The following is a 21,354-nucleotide window of genomic DNA, read 5'->3' as shown; positions in this document are numbered from 1 at the left end:
CCACTATCAGCCATGGTAACTCTCAACAAGAGGAATGTGAAAAATAGGTGTGAATTGCTTTGAACGTGATTAGGTTTTTTCGAGCTGTGATTATTGCTGTTTTGAGGAATAACGCATTGACATACAAGTAAATCATGATGTTATCATCTTCAGGGCAGTTAGAACTCAAGAAAACTTGGGTGCTAAAAAAGCAGGAGACTCAAGAGGGCATATTAAAGATTTTTTGGCCGAGCTCCTCTTCCTTTGCAATGCTAGGCGTTTTAGCATCAAGGCTTAAACTCCACCTCCAGCAATCAATTGCACTTGGTGCACTTCATGTGAAACCACACCCTACACATTCCAAACTCTTTTCCTGAAAAGATGCATCTTTATTGCAAGAAACATTTCAATTTGCTGTTTATAAGACATTACTCTGTTTCTTTAAACATTTGGAAAGATGATTAAAAACATCACTCTTTTAGGAAAATGAAAAGTCCAAAACAGGAAGACGTTTTGGCACACTGTTTAATTTTTTATTTTTCCAAACATCAAACTCAGTCTCTAAGGAGACCATCAAAAATTGCCACAGCTGATTATATTGCAAATCAACCAGGCGGGGTATTGGGTAAAGTTTTCAACTAGCAATAATCACGTCTCAGTAGAACTTCATAGACTATGATACTGCCTCTGCGCAGGAATACCTGTGTACCCTAGCTGCTTAATCTGGGTTGTAGACAACACCACTATCAGCCATGGTAACTCTCAACAAGAGGAATGTGAAAAATAGGTGTGAATTGCTTTGAACGTGATTAGGTTTTTTCGAGCTGTGATTATTGCTGTTTTGAGGAATAACGCATTGACATACAAGTAAATCATGATGTTATCATCTTCAGGGCAGTTAGAACTCAAGAAAACTTGGGTGCTAAAAAAGCAGGAGACTCAAGAGGGCATATTAAAGATTTTTTGGCCGAGCTCCTCTTCCTTTGCAATGCTAGGCGTTTTAGCATCAAGGCTTAAACTCCACCTCCAGCAATCAATTGCACTTGGTGCACTTCATGTGAAACCACACCCTACACATTCCAATCTCTTTTCCTGAAAAGATGCATCTTTATTGCAAGAAACATTTCAATTTGCTGTTTATAAGACATTACTCTGTTTCTTTAAACATTTGGAAAGGTGATTAAAAACATCACTCTTTTAGGAAAATGAAAAGTCCAAAACAGGAAGACGTTTTGGCACACTGTTTAATTTTTTATTTTTCCAAACATCAAACTCAGTCTCTAAGGAGACCATCAAAAATTGCCACAGCTGATTATATTGCAAATCAACCAGGCGGGGTATTGGGTAAAGTTTTCAACTAGCAATAATCACGTCTCAGTAGAACTTCATAGACTATGATACTGCCTCTGCGCAGGAATACCTGTGTACCCTAGCTGCTTAATCTGGGTTGTAGACAACACCACTATCAGCCATGGTAACTCTCAACAAGAGGAATGTGGAAAAATAGGTGTGAATTGCTTTGAACGTGATTAGGTTTTTTCGAGCTGTGATTATTGCTGTTTTGAGGAATAACGCATTGACATACAAGTAAATCATGATGTTATCATCTTCAGGGCAGTTAGAACTCAAGAAAACTTGGGTGCTAAAAAGCAGGAGACTCAAGAGGGCATATTAAAGATTTTTTGGCCGAGCTCCTCCTCCTTTGCAATGCTAGAATTTTTAGCATCAAGGCTTAAACTCCACCTCCAGTAATCAATTGCACTTGGTGCACTTCATGTGAAACCACACCCTACACATTCCAAACTCTTTTCCTGAAAAGATGCATCTTTATTGCAAGAAACATTTCAATTTGCTGTTTATAAGACATTACTCTGTTTCTTTAAACATTTGGAAAGGTGATTAAAAAAGTCACTCTTTTAGGAAAATGAAAAGTCCAAAACAGGAAGACGTTTTGGCACACTGTTTAATTTTTTATTTTTCCAAACATCAAACTCAGTCTCTAAGGAGACCATCAAAAATTGCCACAGCTGATTATATTGCAAATCAACCAGGCGGGGTATTGGGTAAAGTTTTCAACTAGCAATAATCACGTCTCAGTAGAACTTCATAGACTATGATACTGCCTCTGCGCAGGAATACCTGTGTACCCTAGCTGCTTAATCTGGGTTGTAACCACATGCACTACGCAGTTTCTATGCTATGCGCCTTATAACACGGTGCGCCCTGTGTATGAAAATATTTCTAAAATAGGCTGTTAATTGAAGGTGCGCCCTATAATACGGCGCGCCTTATGGTTGTGAAAATACGGTACTTGCCTTGGAATTGTCATCTTCAACCTGTGACAAGAAAATCAACGAACATAGGATAGAATAAAGATGGTAAATCTATAAACAAATATAGTAAATCTGGTTAAATGACAAACTGTTGTTGTTTTGCATTTGGTTTTTGTGCTTCATGATTAAAATTATTTCTGTTGCTGTTTGAAGAGCATTAAAGCAACAAGAAAAGAATCTCTACATATGTGTTCACACATGCAGCAGATATCAGAATGCTCTCAAGGGTTTAAGTATGAAGTGTGGAAAAACACTCATGGGCACTCGTTTATGGACAGTTCTCTCAACATCTCCAAGAACTGGGGGACTCTTCTTCAACCCAAACTGCCAAACCTCTCAGCTCTCTCCATCCCTCTGGTTAAATGGGATCTTGTTGTAAATTATACTCTTTTTCTTGATCATCTCTGGCTATTTGTGTGTTTCCCTTTATATGCCAGTCACCAACACATGTTTTCACTGGTGCGACATGCAAAGCGCTTTCGTAAAACACAGATCATTTTCAAGCAATTCATCACAACAGCCTGAAGTATATCATTATTAATATTGCTGCAAGCACGTTAGTACTGCAACCTGGTCTAGCATTATCAGTTATGATGCTTTACTTTAAGCTAGGAGATTGTTGAGCTTTCTGAGAGATGCATTTACAGGAGCAACTGTGACATATGCGCTTATTATACCACTGGTGAGAACCAATCAGATAGCTTGAATTCACCTTTCTGTTTTGTAAAACATAATTTTTCACCATTAGTTCACAGTGATTAGTTCATTGACCTGCATGTTTAAGCAAATTGTTAAAAACAACTCTGATTTAAAGACAAAAACATCTCAAAATCGCACTTCAGGATTAAATCATTAGCATGAGCTACTGACACCCTGGACCTTATCAAGCACATACATGTGCATTGTGGCATATAACCTCTCTAACACAAGGTTTAATTCATATTCAATGAAATGCTCCAGGCAGTGAGGTGTGCACGCTTCGCTGAATAACTCTTTTCGGCCCCCTGCAGTGGGAGAAAAATGATTTCAGCAATGAAATCTGATGATTATTTTTTGTGTACACACAATCCTGGAATAATGTTTCTAGTAATGGAGTTGAAACTGAACATAGTTAATTGAGTCCCAAACTTGTAATTTGGTGTGAATGAAACATTTGTCAAAATGTTAAAATGTCTGGAAAGGTCAAGTCATTTGTTTGAGCAGTGTTAATATAAGTGTGTTTAGATGGCAAACAATTTATGAGGTAACCTGCGAGCCACAATAAATAGAATGCTGTTTTTTCCCAAGATAATTATTGATGCATAAACCGTATTTAAACTTCTACAATTACAGAGTTTACACATTATACTATCTTCTCACTGGGGGATGAAAAATGATTATTTTTTTTTAAAGAAAAAGCCTCCATCAAACACCAGTTTGTACATTAAATCACTGCGTACATCAATTTAGAACTTTTTTTTATCCGAAAAATACATTCAAGTGAAGGGACACATTTTCTTTTCGCTTGTAGTCTAGTTGGCATTCTAATGGTAAAATGATTTAGTAATAAGCTAATAAAAATGCAATTTTTTCACCAAGAGCTGTTTTGGTAACATTCACAAATTGGCTGAAATTATACAATCTAACCCTGGGGAACATTGTGACAATGTTTAGAAACTGTAAAGATGCCATAACATTCAGGATATATCATATTAAAAATAATGAGCTAATCTCTTACTGAGAGATTTTAAGTTAGGGTACTTTTAGGCTTATTCTCATCTTTTCTGTTAACCAAACCAGAAAATGCACTTGTAACCTGGCACATTTGAATCTCTATTGATAATATTGTTTACAATGTTTATTGCAATGTAAGAAGCAAGACTTGTTTCTCTACCTTTGTGAATTTTCCTGTGCAATGTTTAGCATTCACCTCCCAGGCTGAGTGCTCAGTACACGGCTGGTTTCTCTGATGTTAAAACCAGTGAGTAACTGGTGGCTGGTGGTGGAGGGTGAGTGAGAGCAGCGGCCGACAGCAGCAGGCAGCAACTGGGCTGGGATCAAACACCAATAAATAATCCCTTTGTGAAAAGGTCGCCCCCAAATAGCCGCACAACTGCTGCTGTACGTGTTTGTTCTGGCAGCATGTTGGGCATCAAGCAACAGACCAACTGATGAGATGCGGCACCAGTGTGAGCTGGAAGTCTGGCCATTGCAGTCCTCTACCAACCTCTCAAAAATGGATCCCTAAATCTTAAAATTATACCACCCCCCTGGGGATGTCAGCGCACTCTTTGTTGCGAATATATTGCAGGACCATATGAAGTAAATGAAGTTTCAGATGCACACAGACGAGTGTATAGACACTCAGGGTTCATCCTCATGGCTGAGAGATTTCATGTAGCTGGCATAGGCAGAGGGAGGCGTGCTTTGAATGAAGATGCTGCCACGTTGCTCCAGAGGGGCAGCTACAGACATGCAAAGCGGGGGGGGAAGAGAAAGATCAAGTGACAAGAATATAAATTTGGGCTCAAAGCCCGTTACTGCGAGCCAGATATCATAAAGCAATTAATGAGAAACGATGGAGAGGGAGACTGGGAAGGGAGGGGAGTGTGTACAGATTGATTGAGGGAAGGGGGGCAGGCGAGGTGGTATTGCTGGTGTGTTGTAGCAATCGTGAAGACAACGGCATCAAAGTAAATCACAATTAAAGCCAGATGAGCTAAGAAGCGGACTCCCAAATACAGAATGACAGTGGTTAGTTGTTCTTTAGGACAAGGAAGAATGAAATTAAGACATGGATGAGAAGAAATATTGGAAGCAGAGCACAGGAGCTTGGCTGGTACAGAGGAGGGTAATGTATGGCTCAACGTTGCCAATTAGACTCAATGGGCCTGCTGTCGAATGCTAATATGTTTGTGATGGGGGGTAATGGTGGCTAATTACGAGCTGGTGAGAAAACACTTGTTCTGTAGGGAACATCTGCAAGACCGAGCAGGTTAAAAGTGTTTATGCCGCGGCGGGTGAAGTAGAGGTTCGCCTTTTTTTGTACTTCTCTACGTGCAAAAACGAGTGATTTTCCGAGCATTGATTAGTGCCAGAATCCAGATTTGTGCATAATGGACATGCAGATGTTCTGAAGTATTTCTCATCTCCAACCATTAAGGTTTATTAATGCTGCTTAGCTTGTGGCCAGAAATGCAGTTTCATGAACTGCAAATCTTTTTTGAAACAGTCCTGAAAGCAACACTGTGACACAGAAAATAGGGTTTGTCCCTTTACATGGACAAGCATAAAACATCCTCCCCAGGGACTCTTTTTAGTAAAATAACACACCAACAAATGGAGGAGAGCAGAAGTATCAATACAGTTACTTTCCTTAAAAAAACATTTTTTAATATGTGATCTTTGGCTCCATGATAGTGACATCGCTGCAGCTTTAATGTTCAAGAAGGTGAACTTGATGCCAGGGGACCGATTAGTCATTTGGAAAGATTTCTATTTGGTATAAAATATATAAATGTTTTGTCAGCATGGTGGAGGCCCGCAGCCTGATGAATGCTACCCCCACATTGGTTTGTCTATAAGCGAAAGGAAGCAGCGATGTGACCAATGGAAGAGACGATCAAACATTTCGCTGAAGCTCAGCGCTGACACCATCTGAGTATTGCAGATAATTATGAGCTTTTCCATGGTTCGATGTCTGCAGCACTTATCCAGATTGGCTCTTGAGTGCTTTAAAAAAGAAAGCAGGTGGGAAGCGGGTCCCTGCCTCAGTCGCTCACATCGCACTAAAAGATAATTGAAGGAACACAGAGTTCCACTTAGACCAAACCGGGAAAATAGTTATTCCTTTATTCACTTATAAATTTAAAAAAATGTGTTTCCAGGTGACGGAGCAGTCTGTTTAGTTATATGAGAACAGACATGAGAAATTGAAGGACTGTCTCCTCTCCTGTCTCGGTCCTGCCGCGGAGATATAGCAAACAGGGGGACACAGTGACACATTCAGAGTGGAGTGGAGCCCCAACACTGCATCTAATGGAGCCCATCCTCACTTCAGATGTATCCGTTTACCTGTTGGTGGCAACCCGACAGTGTTTGCCTGTGAGGCTGTGAACGTAAATGCCAGGAACGTCAATCAGACTCGAGTTCAGACTCATCAGCTGACCTTTAGACCCTCATCAACCTCTCTGACTGTTCCTCCTCGCTCACCTCTTTCACTCACTTCTGCTTAAATCCAGCATCGCCACCACTGAACTTGTCAAACCTACATGTTTATACTAGCACCAAAGGTCAATTTAAGCGATCCCCCAAATGCATTTCTTTGGCGGAAGCCGGAATACCCTTAGAGAACCCACACAAGTACGCAGGGATCATGCAAACTGCAGAGAAAGGCCCCTCAGAGAACCCTCCTGTTGAGCGGCGACAGTGTTCTCCACTGGTTTTCACCTGGTTTTATTTTATGTTGGGTGTTCAGGGGCCTTTGTGAGCCCCGAGGTGCTACGCTAAATGGACGATAACATCAAGCTTTTTATTTAGCTGCTCAATATTGTTACTGATCCTTTGATGGGACATCATAGATGCAAGTACGTGTGTTTTTTTCAAACCCTCAAAGACTCCTTCAAAGTGAACTCAGCCCATCTCGGTTTGCAAAGTGCTTCCCAGCGTTGCGTTTATCCGCCTCCTCCTTTGCTTTTCCTCATTGATTCAGACGTTTGGGCTGACAGCTTCAGAGGGAGAGATGGCGGCCTGATATGGATGAGTGGTGGGCATATTCCTCCTGCGGTCTCAAAGGGCCAAGTCATTCCTGGAAGAGGACATTACGAAGAGCGGACGAGATCCCGACAATCTCACTTTACGCAAACCCCTCATTGATCAGGCTCTGCAGCACTTTAGGTTGCACCTCCCTTTGCAAGCATCTCTCTTTATCCAGAACTGATGATTCCATTCAGTTTAGCCAAGCCCGTTTATAAATATACATGGTAGCGTTCTGAGGGATGGAGAGATGATCCTATCTTCAATAAAATCTATTGATTCAGCGATCACGCTTAACAATACAAAATATCATTAGCTCAGTGTAGCAGCTTTGGCATGAATGATAGCATTCTAATGACGTAATTAGATAGAATCATAAACAGCTCTGTATATGTAATGTCCAAATGCCTAAATGTATATTACATTCTAATAATACGCCCGTAGTGACTTGATAAAGAAGACGTCAAATGATCCGGATGTTTGTTGGTTTTTTATGAGATTCTTGGAACAGAACCTTCACAATGTGAATGTCAAATTAGGACATTGCTGAACTTTTTCTTTAAGTCTTGATCATGAGATGTTTGCAGACGCGAGCTGCTCCCTTTATACTGTTTCCCTCTAATTACTCCTTTTTCCTTCAGCAGCCTGATCTAACTCGTCGTTCTGGCTTCCTTTTTTTAGCTTCTTTTCATGACAGAGTGGGGAAAAGTTTGAGCTTGATTCAGTGTTTTAAGTTTTAATTGCAATTTCCTCTTTAGCCGGAGAGGTCGGGAACTCATCATTCAGCGTTCTCCAAGGAAGAGCGTGCCCGAGGCTGATTTAGGCTCAGCTTTAGTAACCTTGACCTTGCTTGGGACCACCTCAGGCAGAAGACACATCAGATTTGCATCACATGCAACCTGACCAGCAGGCTGCCATGAAAAGACCCACTGATCAATAAAACAGACATCAAACCCAACCCTGGACTAGCTCTTGGGTGTGTACGGTCAGTTCCCTGTGAGCCACTTGCATAATTAGAATTCTGCCCCACCATCGACCATAAAGGCAGCGTACGGAGTTCAACTTTGCATCCGGCCAATTCAACCTTGCGCTTTGTGTATTGTTCAATGCCGCACGAACAAAAGGAACAATTTCAGAGCGAGAGAGGGGGGCAGGATGAGCAGGTGGTGATGGATGAAAGCGGAGGATGTGAGGGAAGGAAATGGAAGCAGAACAAGTCACGCGAGAGTGAAAGAGACAACAAAAAACGACGCCGGCCCCTCGGTGTTGCACATGCGCGTGCCCCTGAAGAGTCCCCAAATCAAAACAAGGTCTGCCTAAATTATGAACCAGACCTGGGAAAGACGACCCGACAAACACGCGAAGGGATGATGCAGATAAAAGAGAAAGAACAGTTACTAGCGAAATATCAACCTGATTGCAGCCTGACCTTTCCCTACACAAACAAGCGGGAGCAGAAATAGAGCAGATCAGCTGCATCCGGACCGAGAACCAACACCCCTTCAGGGGCCCGAAACAATTTCTGGCATCGCAAAAAAAAAGACAATACAATCCAGGCGCATGCAGCACAAGGCAGCCCCGTGTTCCTGCCGTACCGTTTTTAATTGTCAATGTCCCGGTGATGCGTCTTTTCTCGCTGTTTCTTCGACCTGCATTTAGCTGACACCCTCCATTAAATGTCACCCATTATTACAGTCGCGCTAAAGACCAGTGGGAATGACGTCATGCTGTGGTTCACGTCCAATCCCCAAAGAAGGGTTCTCAAACGAGGGAACGTTTACCAGACCGGGGCGCTGGGTAAGCATTAAATATCTCCAGGAAGAGGCGAGGAAAGAAACAGGATGAAAAATGGACTAAGAACATATGAAAGGACACAGAAGGAGGTTGGAAAAATAAACAGCAAGGGGAATAAATTGATTGTTGTGTTCAGCAGGTGACAGCAGCAGGTCCACTCATCCTCTCTTCTTCTCTTCTCAGCTTTACCTCCATCAACCAATCATCGGTGACCCTTCAGAATGTCGGGCTGCTACTTCCTGCTACCTTGTCCATGGATAATCAAACCTGACTTTCATAAAGCCCGTGTGCCCCACCCGTGTGTACTGGGACTACACACTAAATTCTTTTACTGTACAATTTTTCCAGTTTTTCCTTTTCTGACATTTATGAACTGATAGTAAGTGATTCACTCCGGAGCCGTGACACCTTGAGGTATTAAGGATGCTAGGAGGGCGGGTTCCGTCTCCTCCCTGAAGGTTCAGCCTATGTGCGTCTTTAAACCGGTCCTCCAAATTCTCTGCTCCACACCCCGCCAAAGTGCCTTCTTGTCTAAATGCAGCTTCAGCCCTTCAAAATGTTCCCTGAGGGCTCTACCAATGCAGTTCGCATTCAACTCCATCACAGCCAGTGTAAAACACTCCATCCCTTTAAAACCACCTGGGCTCTTTCGGGCTGCTCATGGATCAGGCACACATTCTTTATCGGTCTGGGCTTTGAATCCGAAAGTCCGGAATATTTGACTGGTTTTCTTTAAACCATTTCAAGTTTATGCCTTGTCTACTGGTACGTCTGAGATGGAATGTCCACGATATTCCATACACCACAGCAGGATTGAACGCATGCAATGTCATGTATGTACAATAATGATAATACAGTATATAGATCAACTGGTTCCGTACAAACAGACGCCTGTCACAAACATCACGGCACGTACAGTGATATATTATTAAACCTTCCTCACAGAACTGAGAATTCTCTTCAGGAAGCAAAGAAATGTAAAACCACTGCCAGGCAGTAGACATGCGCCTAATGAAGTCAGCAGTGAGTTTCATTTGATGACCAATAAAACAGAAAAAAGCTTCCCATAAAAGACCCTTCATCAAAGCAGACAGAGGGATCATATAGAAATGTTAAACTATATGGAAGCCTGACTGATTGAATGTTGGCCTAGAATATATCCACTGGTCTGAAATAATATTCTGTCCATTAAGTTGCCATAAAAGTCGACTCGTGCTCGCAAAGCCTGAAATGCTCGTGCTCGTTCACAGGGTTGGATCTAGCAATTTCAGGGCGCGTGAATAATTAGCACAAAACAACTGGCGTGCCTTAAACTTAAGAAACATAGAGAGACAAGGGCAAAGTTGTTCATAAAAGTTTGTTCATAAAAGTTGCTTTACAAGGAGTTGTGGGTTCAATTCCAGCTTGGGGTTTGCATATTTTTCCATTTACTTTGATTTGCTCACAATCTAAAGAGGCTCCCATTAGGAGACTAAATAGGGATAGGTAATAATAGAAGTTATTACATTTTAACAACAAGGCTAAATTAATTTTACCAAGAGATGGGTAAGTGCAAAAAACCGAGATACAGGCGACACACAATACCAACAATAAGGTGGCTTACTTTTTGGTTTTTTAAGTAGATTTAATTTGTGAATTCTAGCCCCACTCAAATCAAATCACAAAGCTATTAGGTACAGATCAGGTTAACCTCGCCTTGTGTTTATCCGGCCAGACTTTGGAACAGACGCTAGCGTGGCACTAGCCACGCCGTAAGAAATCAAGTGCCCCCGATGTCATTTCAAGCATTCAGAGTGAGCGAATCACCTTTGTGCCGGTGCCGATAAAGGTAATGCAGTGCTGTCTGCGGCCCCATCTCATGAATACACAGCTGGCTAGAAAGGACACGATGATAATGGCCTCCATCCATAATGCATGGGTTTGTGATTCTGCATCTGGGATTGTGTGCTTTATGTGTGCATTTAGCATAAATATTTAAGCACGCACACACACAGGTCAGTGGTGTATCGTTCCCTGGGTCTGTTCCCTGGATGTCAGACATTTATTGTCTTAATGGACACACTCCCCCACCTCTTCTCGCTGTTTGTTTTTCCCATTCTATTGCTCCACCGCTCTGGTTTATGGTCATCGCAGTGACCGGCGCTGAGACTGTTATGGTGGTTTTTATCGAGCACCTTTTAAATGACAATAAAACTTCACCTTATAGTGCCGGAGCTGACATTAAACGAACATGTAGCACTCATTGAGTTTCATTTGCTGGAATATTTTGTTTGAGATTAAACTCTTACCCAGTAGCCACCCAACACTTAACTTCTGTTGACCACTAATGACCACTTGAGGCTGTGGCGGCACAAAACAAAAAAAGAGTCAATATGTGATTTCCCTGATGATGAGAACAATTACACAAACTGAATATTTGGACTGCTGGTTGTTTTCTTCTCTAAGTTTTATATTGATATTTGGACATTGATATTTGACTTTAGGACAACAGGAGGACAATTATTGAATGAGGCACAACAGCTCACCGTGTCCCATTATGGCTTCAGATGTGATCGATGCCTTCAGGAGGTTCTCTCTGGTGACTTCCTGTTTTAATTTGAAGTGTTACTCTCTCTCCTTTCAGGCCACTTGCTTTTCCTTCCCGTTTTCTCTGATTGTTTCCACCTGTTCTCCATTGTCCTCACACATATATATAGTCCGTGTCGCCTAGTGTGTCTCCAGTGTTTTGTCCCATTGTCCACTCCAGCCAGTCTTCCAATGTCTTTGTCTTGTGCTGCTGATGTCATGTTCCTTTTGCTTCCTTGAGAGTGTTTTTCCTTTTTGTTAAAGTTTTGTGGTTTCATTTCAAAATCATAGCTTCCATAGTGTTTTGTAAAGCCTCTGTTTTTTAAGGAGTGATTGATTTGGTTAATCTTTATTAGATTTGTGGTTTCCTCCTCCATTTGCAGCGTTTTAGTTTACAGCCAGTGTGTTTTGAAAGGAGCTAAATGCTTTTGTTCAATAAATTCGCAAACTGCCTTCGATGAAGCTGAGTCCCAGCCTGACAAATTGCCTCTTAATGCAGCGACTTTGTGGCTGTTATATTGTTTATTTTTTTTACTCTTGTTTTCATCTTATTTTATTGACACTTTAACTTTTTTTGTAGCTGTGTTTTTTTGGAGGTTTTGTTTTTTGGGGGGGCTTTGATGTCTCTGCACAACCTCGGTCTCTGTTGGAGATGTCAAAGTACTCCACTGATACAACTTGATTGGACTTAGATAATTAACTGTCGTGCAATCAGATTAAATTAACGAGAGTGTCAGTCGCACAGCAGCTCTTTTAAACCTGCACACGGCAGGATTTGTCATAAGTGGTAATTGTGCAGTTGGCAGGCGTCCTGCTGCATGAGGGACAGCTGGCAACTTGCTGAGGGAACAATCGCGCCACTTAGCAGCAATCGTCAGGTTGACTCGACAGCACGAATCCCAGCGTTCACGGAGACACCGGGGTCATGTGTTTCAGTACATACGTTAGATTTGGAACACGGAAATTTAGTGAAGCGGTTTGTGAAACGACGCCTCTTTCATCTGTTGAACAAACATTTTTACGTTTTTGGTCAGAGAGCCGAAGAGTTCTTGAGTTCGGTGGCACCGGGTCTTAATGGTGTGGCGCTGTCAAGCAGATGGCAACAGGTGGAATGGTGCGTTCATGGGCTGGTGAGGGTATGTTATCATAGAAGCCTCCTTTCCTGCAGTGCTGTCTGTGCAAGAACCAGTTTGGCTGTAAAAAATCGAATTAAAGATTGATCCTCATCCTGACCTCTGCCTTTACTGTTATTTAAATTTCTGTCTTTTTCATTTGTTAATGTTGTTAATCTTTAAATCTTTTCCCCTGTGGCTTCACAACAACTCTCTAATAACCAATAACTTCTATCATGTCTTCCATTAGAGCTGCAGTACTACTGGTGTCCACCAGAGGCTGTGGCAGCAATAAACAATGAGAACGCCTGAGAACATTAGAAGTTGTGATTTTGCACTCTGGATATTTGGACTGGTGGTGGATTTCTCTCAGGATTGCTCTGATATTTCGGGGGGTAAAGGTGGGACCCCCCCAGGATCCAGGAGTGATCCAACAACTCATCTGATACAATGAGAAGACAATTTCTATGGTTCTGTAAGAGGCTAAACAGGGACCAAGAGCATACGCATTCTCTCTCTTCTTTATTAACAGCTCATTGGTTCAACAGCTCCAACACACCTTTTTGTGTCTCATATGGAAAAGTGTGTATTTTGTCTTGTTTGTCTTCTTCAGCTGGTTTAATAATGCAGGGAAGAGTGAGGTCAACACAGCAGAGAAACGCTGCTGAACGTTTTGGATAAAACCGGTGACAAATATGCAGAGACCAGCTGTAAAATGTTTCATCGCTGCACCGTCAGATACCTTCCATGTAGATGTTTATCCCAAGTGCCACAACTGGGAGGAAAAGTTGAGCTTTTACCAATTTTTCTTGTAGAACTGCAGAGGTAGCTGCACGATCGTCAAGATGAAATGACAGCACGGCATCGTTACACTCCATTAATCTCCAGCATTTCTTCTCCGGAGTCCAATATTTGGGGTTGTTTCAGTCACTTTCTGGGTTTTAAAAATAAATAAATAAATAAATAAATAAAGTGGTTTGTAGTGTAGCAACACGACTTTCTCGGGTTGTTCTGGGAAAACGGACTGTGGGAAATTTGTCAGGAGAAAGACTGAATACGACATTAGCCGACCACGTGGGGCTTTGATTGGCAGCTGATTTTAAAAGCTCCTGCGAGTCTGGCTTAATTGCTCATGGTTGAGCTGTGCTGAAGGTTGCTGACCATTGACCTGAAGCCATTACCAGTGGCAGCTCATCCCTGTTTCCCAGCTCCCAGTCACTTATAAACGTCAGGATCTTCCACACACGGCTGCTCTCGAACCTCAGCCGGAGCTTCAGGGACGTATCATGACGTGGAAGAGCAACACGCAGAGCGGAATTGACCACCGCACCTTCAAATTGGCAGTAATTCTATTTATTATATATGATGTACAGGGCAGAGTTTCTGAGAAGAAATCAGAACATTATTTCTACATATTCAGAAGCTCCATCTGTATATCTGTGTAACTACGGGAACCCAGTGTCAAGAAAGTGCCATTAAAATAAACAATAATTGAATAAAGAGTTACATAAGTTGAGGAAACAACCGAGTTATTAAATGAGTGATCTAGAAGTCAAACACATGGAAAATTCAAGTTTCTATCTATTTTTGTTAATGCCAGAACTTTACAAAGTTGCTTCAGTTAAGTTTTTACCCCAACTGGTGGTGGGCGGGATGCACCCTCGATGTCTCAGTACTCGGAGGAACATGTGAGCATCTGCGCGTCCAGAAATGTTAGCATTTTTAGAGCTTTATAATGTCAGCAAAGCGTGTCCTATAAAATATTAATCACACCAAAACATTTTTGTTCTAACATGTCTTCGGGGGGAAGGACATGAATATTTATTTGTTGCCATTCAGCAGTGGCAGGTCAGGGCGACGATAAATGTGCTACTGCTGATGTAGAAAATGGGAGATTAAAGCGGGAAAAAAAGGAAAAAGCACAATTTATTTTATGCCCTTTACATTCTGAACATGTGTCATTTCTGTGGCATTAGAATGTTAATGGAAGAGAAGCTATTAAAGTGTTACGTCTCTTCTAACATTGAGACATTCTCAGCCGGGTTTCCTTTAAAGTAAACCCCTCCCCCATCCCCCTTCACCCAGATGTTCTGCACCGTTCATTTTTACTTGTGCGTAGATAGTTTTGAATCAGAATCCAGATACCAGAATAAAGGTGGAGTCATTGTTTTGCAAAAGATTGACGAGTTCAACGTAGTTTTGACGTGTCGCGTCGTCCCTGTCACACACACCAGTTCTCCTGGTCAGGGATTGATGTGCAACACTTCCGCACCTGTTCTGATGAAAAAAGAGATTTCCTGCAGGGCCAAAACTGGACCTCCCCGCTGTTTCACTGCTGCTGCTGCGTGTGTGTGTGTGTGAGAGAGAGAGAGTGACTGTTTTTTTCTGGCTCAACGCTTCGCTCAATTCAATTTCAGGCCCAAACCCTTCAGCTACTGACTCTCTGATGGAAGCATCACAGCTGGATCAGCTCGTCGGGCTGTGCTCCTGAGATCCTCCATGATCGATTCTGTCCCGGTGTTGTTGTGGGAGATTAAACACTGTATGTTCTTGTTCTTCCAGTCATTTACAGAGCCAGTTGCACCATCCTCTGTGTGTCTTCCATTGTGGAACACAATGGGGAACCGCCAACGTTCTACCAGCGTGTCACAGACAGGATAAGTGACATGACGCAGGACAATTTGTTTGATTTTTTCTTTTTTGCATGCACAGTTGGCATCAACACCATTTCCATCTGGTTTATTTCTGAATATCATCATCTAATGTGGCATCTCTAATCCACCACTTTGTGAACTAAAGGACCAGTATACAGCTTTGTGGTCAAAGCTGGTACTGCAACCTCATCACTGCGCCGCGTCGTATCCCTCCGCCTCCCCCAGAGTCGAGGTCAAAAATTAGATTAAAAAAACGTATAAATTTGACGGATGCACCGTGTCAACTTCGTTTCATAATGCCATAATGATCGTGTCAATGCTGGAACGTTTTCAGCATTATGCCGGAGAAACGGGCTCTGGTAATTCCTTGCTAATGTTAGCAATGACGAGTGGCCGTTTTTATTTCTTCAACAGCTGATTGCTGTTCAAATCGATGAGCCACCTGCTAGTGTACTATAAACAAGCATGCATAAAGTTACATGGAGAATATTTGAAGTGTCTGTCCCTACATTAATTCGAATTAAATTAGCCAAACTTAGCAGAATCTTACCTGTCAAGGAGAGGATTTGATCGCTGAAGGGGCGGGGCTACACACCTGGTATGTTGTTTTCAGTGATATAAGTACATATGGGCCATTTTATGATTACTTTAAATACATTTCCTACATGCTGCTCCTTTAAAAGCCTTTCTTGATGCTTTTTTTTAATCCGGCACCTGCACTTATTCTCTGATTAGCTGCATTGGAAACACTCATGTATACATCCTGCTGTTCTTCTGCAGAAATGTTGGTCATAAAGTTGAGGTGATCCTTGCATTAGGACAGTCGCCCCCACTCAGCAGCCCGCTGTGTTCAACTCTGAGCAACTTCTCAATGAGCTCTTAATCCTCACTTCATTGTAGCACCTGTTGCTGCTGTGAAAAGGTCAAGAGTTTCTCGCTGCCCAAATTAACCCCATCAGGTAGGCTCTGGGAGGCTTTAGCTGCTCAGAAAACCAAGCCAGGCTAATCTTTCCAGCAGCTCTTTGTGCCAAATATAGCATACTTTGCTTTAGATATTTAACTACACAGAAAATGACAGAATATTAAGTGACAAGAACAAAACGGAAGGTGTCCTCAGTGGACGTCTGCAGACACACGTCTTCATAATATTTCAACTTATTACCTTCATCTAGTTCAGATTTTAGAGTTGGGATTAATGTTGAAACAGTTCGAGCAAATATCTGAAGCAGTTTAAATTTAAAGTTTTGAAACGGCCTCGACTGGCAGGCGTGCAAGTTGTGTGTCATATTTGGAGAACTGTTTATTCTGAAATAGACATAAAGCCTGAACCGCAATGAAAGACCCACCACAAAATCTCACACTTAAACTCTGACTCAGACTCTTTCTCTTGCTTGGAAAATGGTTTCTTGATCTCAGTTTCTGGCCAACTTGACGCAACCTGTCTGTGATTCGCAGGTTTATATTGTTGCATTACAATATGTTTTATTACTGACGACCCATATTTGTTAGTTTGTTTTTTTGTTTGTTTTTTGCCTATGAGGACACGTACCCTAAAAGTTATGGATGGATATAAAGTGAAATATTGATCATGGGCTGAGAAACAGATGATCAAATGTTGGTGATGTTCCTGGTCATTAAGCAACCTACTATGTCTTGTAACTTGTGTATATCTATACAACTGTGCGTGTGTGTGTACAGTATATATATGTATCTGTGTGTGTTTGTCAGGTGTGAGCTCTCCGAGTGCTTTTCCAGTCATGACCTTAATAACATCTAATTATGCAGGGATGGGACACCACTCTACAAATTTGCATCTATATGTATCATCTATGTTAAAGGGTGTTATTAAAAAGGCTTTAATTGCCATGCAACAGTTCTCTAATCATATGAATCTATAGAGCCTCTTCTCAAACGTCACAAATAACCGTTGCTATTGAAGACGGCTGGAGGTTAAATGACCTGCAGCACAGCTCCCATATTTACATGTACAGCCACAAACATGTGCATCAGCCCCACATTTTATTAATTTTGGGATTCTTCTTCTTTGAAACTGACGGAGGAAGGATTGCAGCTTTTGAAGCAAGTCTACTTTCATTAAAGTTTGACGTCAAACTCTATGTTGTGCGTCTTTGATACGAGATGTTTTGATACCCTCTGATGAGAAAAGGAGCGCGGCAGCGCAGCGCCACACACTAATTTGATGCCAATTATGTCTGCGGCGGGAGCGAGGTGGAGAATGAAAGCCGAGGTGGAATGGAGAGCTGAAAGATGGAAGCTGCTAAAATAGAGCCTTACGAAACACACTTTTGGAACAGAGCAACTCCCTTAACGCTCCTTGCGTGCTGTGGTTCCCTCCAGGATTTCCTTCAACAGATGACTGTCATTGTTGACTGAATCATTTGTTAGCTGCATTTAGCTTCCTCATTGATTGCAACCCGCTGTGTGCTGCCGTTCATCTGAGGAGGACACAGTTGTTTGTGGGACTTTGGGCTTTTGATTCATCGCCGTGTGACGCATGCGGAGAACCATCAGAGATCGATTTGCTGAAGGTTTGAAAGACCAGATAGCTGATAAGATGCACAGAGTGTTGTTGTGCCTTTATTAGAAAAACTGTCGGAAAAGCATCAGCTTTCAAAATATATTACTCTTATTAAGTGTTTTCAAGTGGATCTCCTCATGTAACCTGGCAGAGGGCCTTTAGGTGGTGGGCTAGCCCCTGGCCATGAAGGGAGACAATGAGTCTGACAGCTGATTTATCTCTTTTTTTAAGAAAAAACAACAAAACAACAAAACAAAACAAGGCATCGAAGACACCAATAGAACTGAGACTAAAGAAGGAGGGGACATATGGATTTTCATTACTTCCTTGGGAGGGCTCATGTTTGTCCTCTGCTGTATCATCGCTGTTTTGGGGAATAAACCTTTTGGACTCAACTCTCCTGAACTCCTGTGCTCATTTGGATTTATTTGCATCTTTCTTACCAGGAAGACGGGCGAAACTCCACGCCAACAGCAAGGGGCTCTTGAATGAGGAGACACCTGTAATGAGTTCAACTCCTGGAGGAAGTGCTGGTGTCGTCTGGCTGGATCGTCCACACGAAGCTCATCGGCTGCTCACCTCTGATTTCTAACCTGACAAGTTGAACCTTAATTTTCCCACAACAGCTTTCGGATAAAAGAGGAACAGATTGCAGCATGTGACCAATCAGAAACAGCAGCCATGGGCGGGGAATACATAAATTAAAGTTAGGCAAGTGAGGAAAGTAATTATATCTATTATCACATTATTTATACTACTATTAGACACAGGCAGGGAAGAGCAGACAATGAAAAAAAACAGTAAAAAAAACAAGTGAAACAGTAGACGGATCCTCACGTTAATGAAATCGGCCACTGTTGGTGCATTCAGGCACTGCACACCGGAAACAGCGGATGGGCCTGGAAAACCATGCGTGCCACCGGCGCCGACGCGTGATTGAAAACCGTGTCACTCGGTATCACATTCGCCATTTTTCAGCCATTTCCCTGAAGAACCCCGGTGATTTCCTGCAGGAAATAAATCAGCAGATCTTTTCCCACACTGGAGTCGCACAACTGGCCTGGCAGCTTCCAGCCAGTGTCGCCGTGCAGGATTTATTTCGGTTATAACGTTCAAACACGGCTGCTGCCTCCCAGAGGGCCCACGCACCCACTGACCTGCTGTGTAACATCCCCGAGCATTAGGAAGCAGGGACGTTGTGAGGAGAACTTTATTTAACCGTCAACTACTTTGAAGGGGCTCCATGCACACAGGCTGGGCTTTTGCGTTGACAAAGATTTCACTTCTTCACTTTCTAACTGAGGTTTTTGGATGGCAAGATGGGGACGTAGACATTTCAGGAGGAAAACAAGGACTTCTGGGCCACCCAGGCTAAATTAGCACATATAAGACTTGACCACATTAGTTCTTCTGACCTTTAAATTAATTTAATGGCTATGTTTCACTGGGGGAGTTGATTTTATTAGAATTTTAGATGCTGGAGGTAAGAATATATCATGGGTATATCATTTTATTTATTTTTTTGCAGAGGTGATGTGGAAATTACAGTCTGTAAGTGTTCTTCTGGTAATTTAATTCTGCTTCTCATATCGGCCTTGTTCTCGTCTCAGTTTTGCTGTAATTATGTTATCTCGAGCTGGAAATGGAGAGTGGCCTCTCGGTGGTCTTTTGCCTAAATGAAAAAGGCCTGCTTGGACAGATAATGAAAATCTGGAATCTAACCACACAAAGCGTCCACATTTACAAGACCTCTTAATCCCCATCTCATCCTCAAACCAAACAAATCCAAAATTCTTGGCAGGTTCAGAACCGCCAATGACTCTACAGCACGCTTGGAGTTATGAATGGAGGAAGCCTATTATTAGTCCCAAAAGGGGAAATGAATCCCGGAGTAATTTAGGGGTTTGTCACCTTGCTCAAGGGCCCCTCAGCGGTGCAATGAAAATGTCTCAGTCCCCTCCAGGCTTAGCTGTTGCTAATCCCAAGGTACAGCACTTAATTAGTCAAATCAAAACTTTTCTGTGCCTGATTCTTTATGAAATCGCAAAAGCACTTTAATTCTGTATCTATTTGTGTTTCAGTTAGTGTTGTCGCCCCTTTTCTTGTAGTTGTAGTTTAAACTAGCCAACAACCTGGCACAATGGGTATCAGTCCAGTAGTTTCACAATGAGTGGTTAAACGGGGGAAAGCCTTGGTTTTTTTGTCTGGGTAGATTCTCAATCATCCAGGTCATTGTATCCAAGGTAGTTTTCTATGTCAACCTTGGTTTTTTTCTAATGTTGTACAAGCTGATTCAGTACAATCGCAAATTCCAGTATTTTCGCCACAAAAGCTACTCCTCATGCCCCCAAGTGGCCTCAGGTGGGTCGATTCCACTTGATCCAACCTCTTCCTGGGTTGACCTTATCTTCTGAGAGATGAGGAAATCAAGAAATTACAACAATGACTGACACTAAACTGTTTTGCCTGCACCGTTTGTTTAAGATTTATATCGCTATAAAATGTAACAAGTTTCTTTGAGAAACTTAAACGCCTCAGCTGGTGTCCTGGCAGATGAATGTTGAGGCTCAACTACAACATGACTCTAATAATGCCATTGGTAAAGATCTGTTTCAGCCGGGTTAACTGTCTTTTTCTAAGGATTTATTTAAGTGAAACACGTCCTGCTGCTCAATTCGATCACCGACACTATAGGGGAGATTCTGTGCACGTCATCACGCACATGTTGGCTCGGCATGTGGCACTAATTTAGATTGGTCCCTGCTGGGTTAAGTGGCTATGACAGAGTGTTTACTTGTTTTCACACTGGGGGGTGTTGCCATTCAAAAGCAGGTACATGTCATAGCAACCGATTTACAGGGATGGGCTGAAAACATGGCAGGAGAAGCTCTGCAGTGCCCTGCAAAAATCCCTGCAAAACACTTGTTATCCAGGGCCAAAAAGCTTGGGAAAGTGTGTGTGTGGGGGGTGGGTGGGCGTAGAGGTCAGGCCCCCACACTCACTGATGCACATGGATGAATCCATGCAGCGCGACATCCACTGCAGGAGATGACTCAGTCAAGTACGGTCCGAAATCAAAATGAGTGCCAGTTCACCCCAACAACACTCTGAAGCTGGAGTCATGGTCGAGTGTTGCCCTACACGGCGAACTCTGCCATAAGGAATCATAGTCCACCCAGTCGTTGGGTGTTATTCGCAAAGGGTTTATCAACACGTGAAGGCATTTGTAGCTACCGGTTTGCACGTCTGTGTCACAGGGGTCCCAAAAGACCTGCAGAACTATAACAGCACACAAGTGGATCACAGAATAGAAAATAAAACCACCATTATCCACCTAAAGTCATGAGGTCAAACCCAAAATCTAAACCCCGAAGACACATTGCGGCCCCACTTCAAGGGCCTTTTGGGTGGAGGGTGAAATTATCCCAGAGCCTAACTTATTCATGATTTTCAGGAATGTTTTTAATGCTGGTTGATGAAGTAGAGATGTGTAAAAACTCCCTGGACTCGTGGTCGCCATAGAAAACAGCGACAGCAGCAGAATAAACCATTAAAAATCCGTTTGTTTTAAAAGCTGAGCGTGCAGAAAACATTTTTTCCGACGGTGTTGTTCACCAAGTGTGTGTGACGCTGATTCTCCAGGC

The 21,354-nt window shown here is 42.4% G+C and overlaps 3 non-coding genes across 3 annotated transcripts; all 3 read right to left on the bottom strand.

Moving 5' to 3' along the window:
* Positions 1 to 537: 537 nt before the first annotated feature.
* LOC115248994 (U4 spliceosomal RNA) lies at positions 538 to 678 on the bottom strand. The gene has a single exon (XR_003887722.1). It is a non-coding gene; the product is annotated as a U4 spliceosomal RNA (small nuclear RNA).
* Positions 679 to 1,256: 578 nt separating this feature from the next.
* On the bottom strand, positions 1,257 to 1,397 carry LOC115248983 (U4 spliceosomal RNA). Its single transcript, XR_003887711.1, has one exon. It is a non-coding gene; the product is annotated as a U4 spliceosomal RNA (small nuclear RNA).
* A 578-nt stretch (positions 1,398 to 1,975) lies between these two features.
* Positions 1,976 to 2,116, bottom strand: LOC115248972 (U4 spliceosomal RNA). Its single transcript, XR_003887700.1, has one exon. It is a non-coding gene; the product is annotated as a U4 spliceosomal RNA (small nuclear RNA).
* Positions 2,117 to 21,354: the final 19,238 nt, after the last annotated feature.

The sequence above is a fragment of the Takifugu rubripes genome, chromosome 2 (genome assembly GCF_901000725.2).
Source record: "Takifugu rubripes chromosome 2, fTakRub1.2, whole genome shotgun sequence".
In the NCBI taxonomy this organism is placed as follows: domain Eukaryota; kingdom Metazoa; phylum Chordata; class Actinopteri; order Tetraodontiformes; family Tetraodontidae; genus Takifugu; species Takifugu rubripes.
Note: the sequence above shows the minus strand (reverse complement) of the source record. Positions and strands in the feature narration are given on the sequence as shown.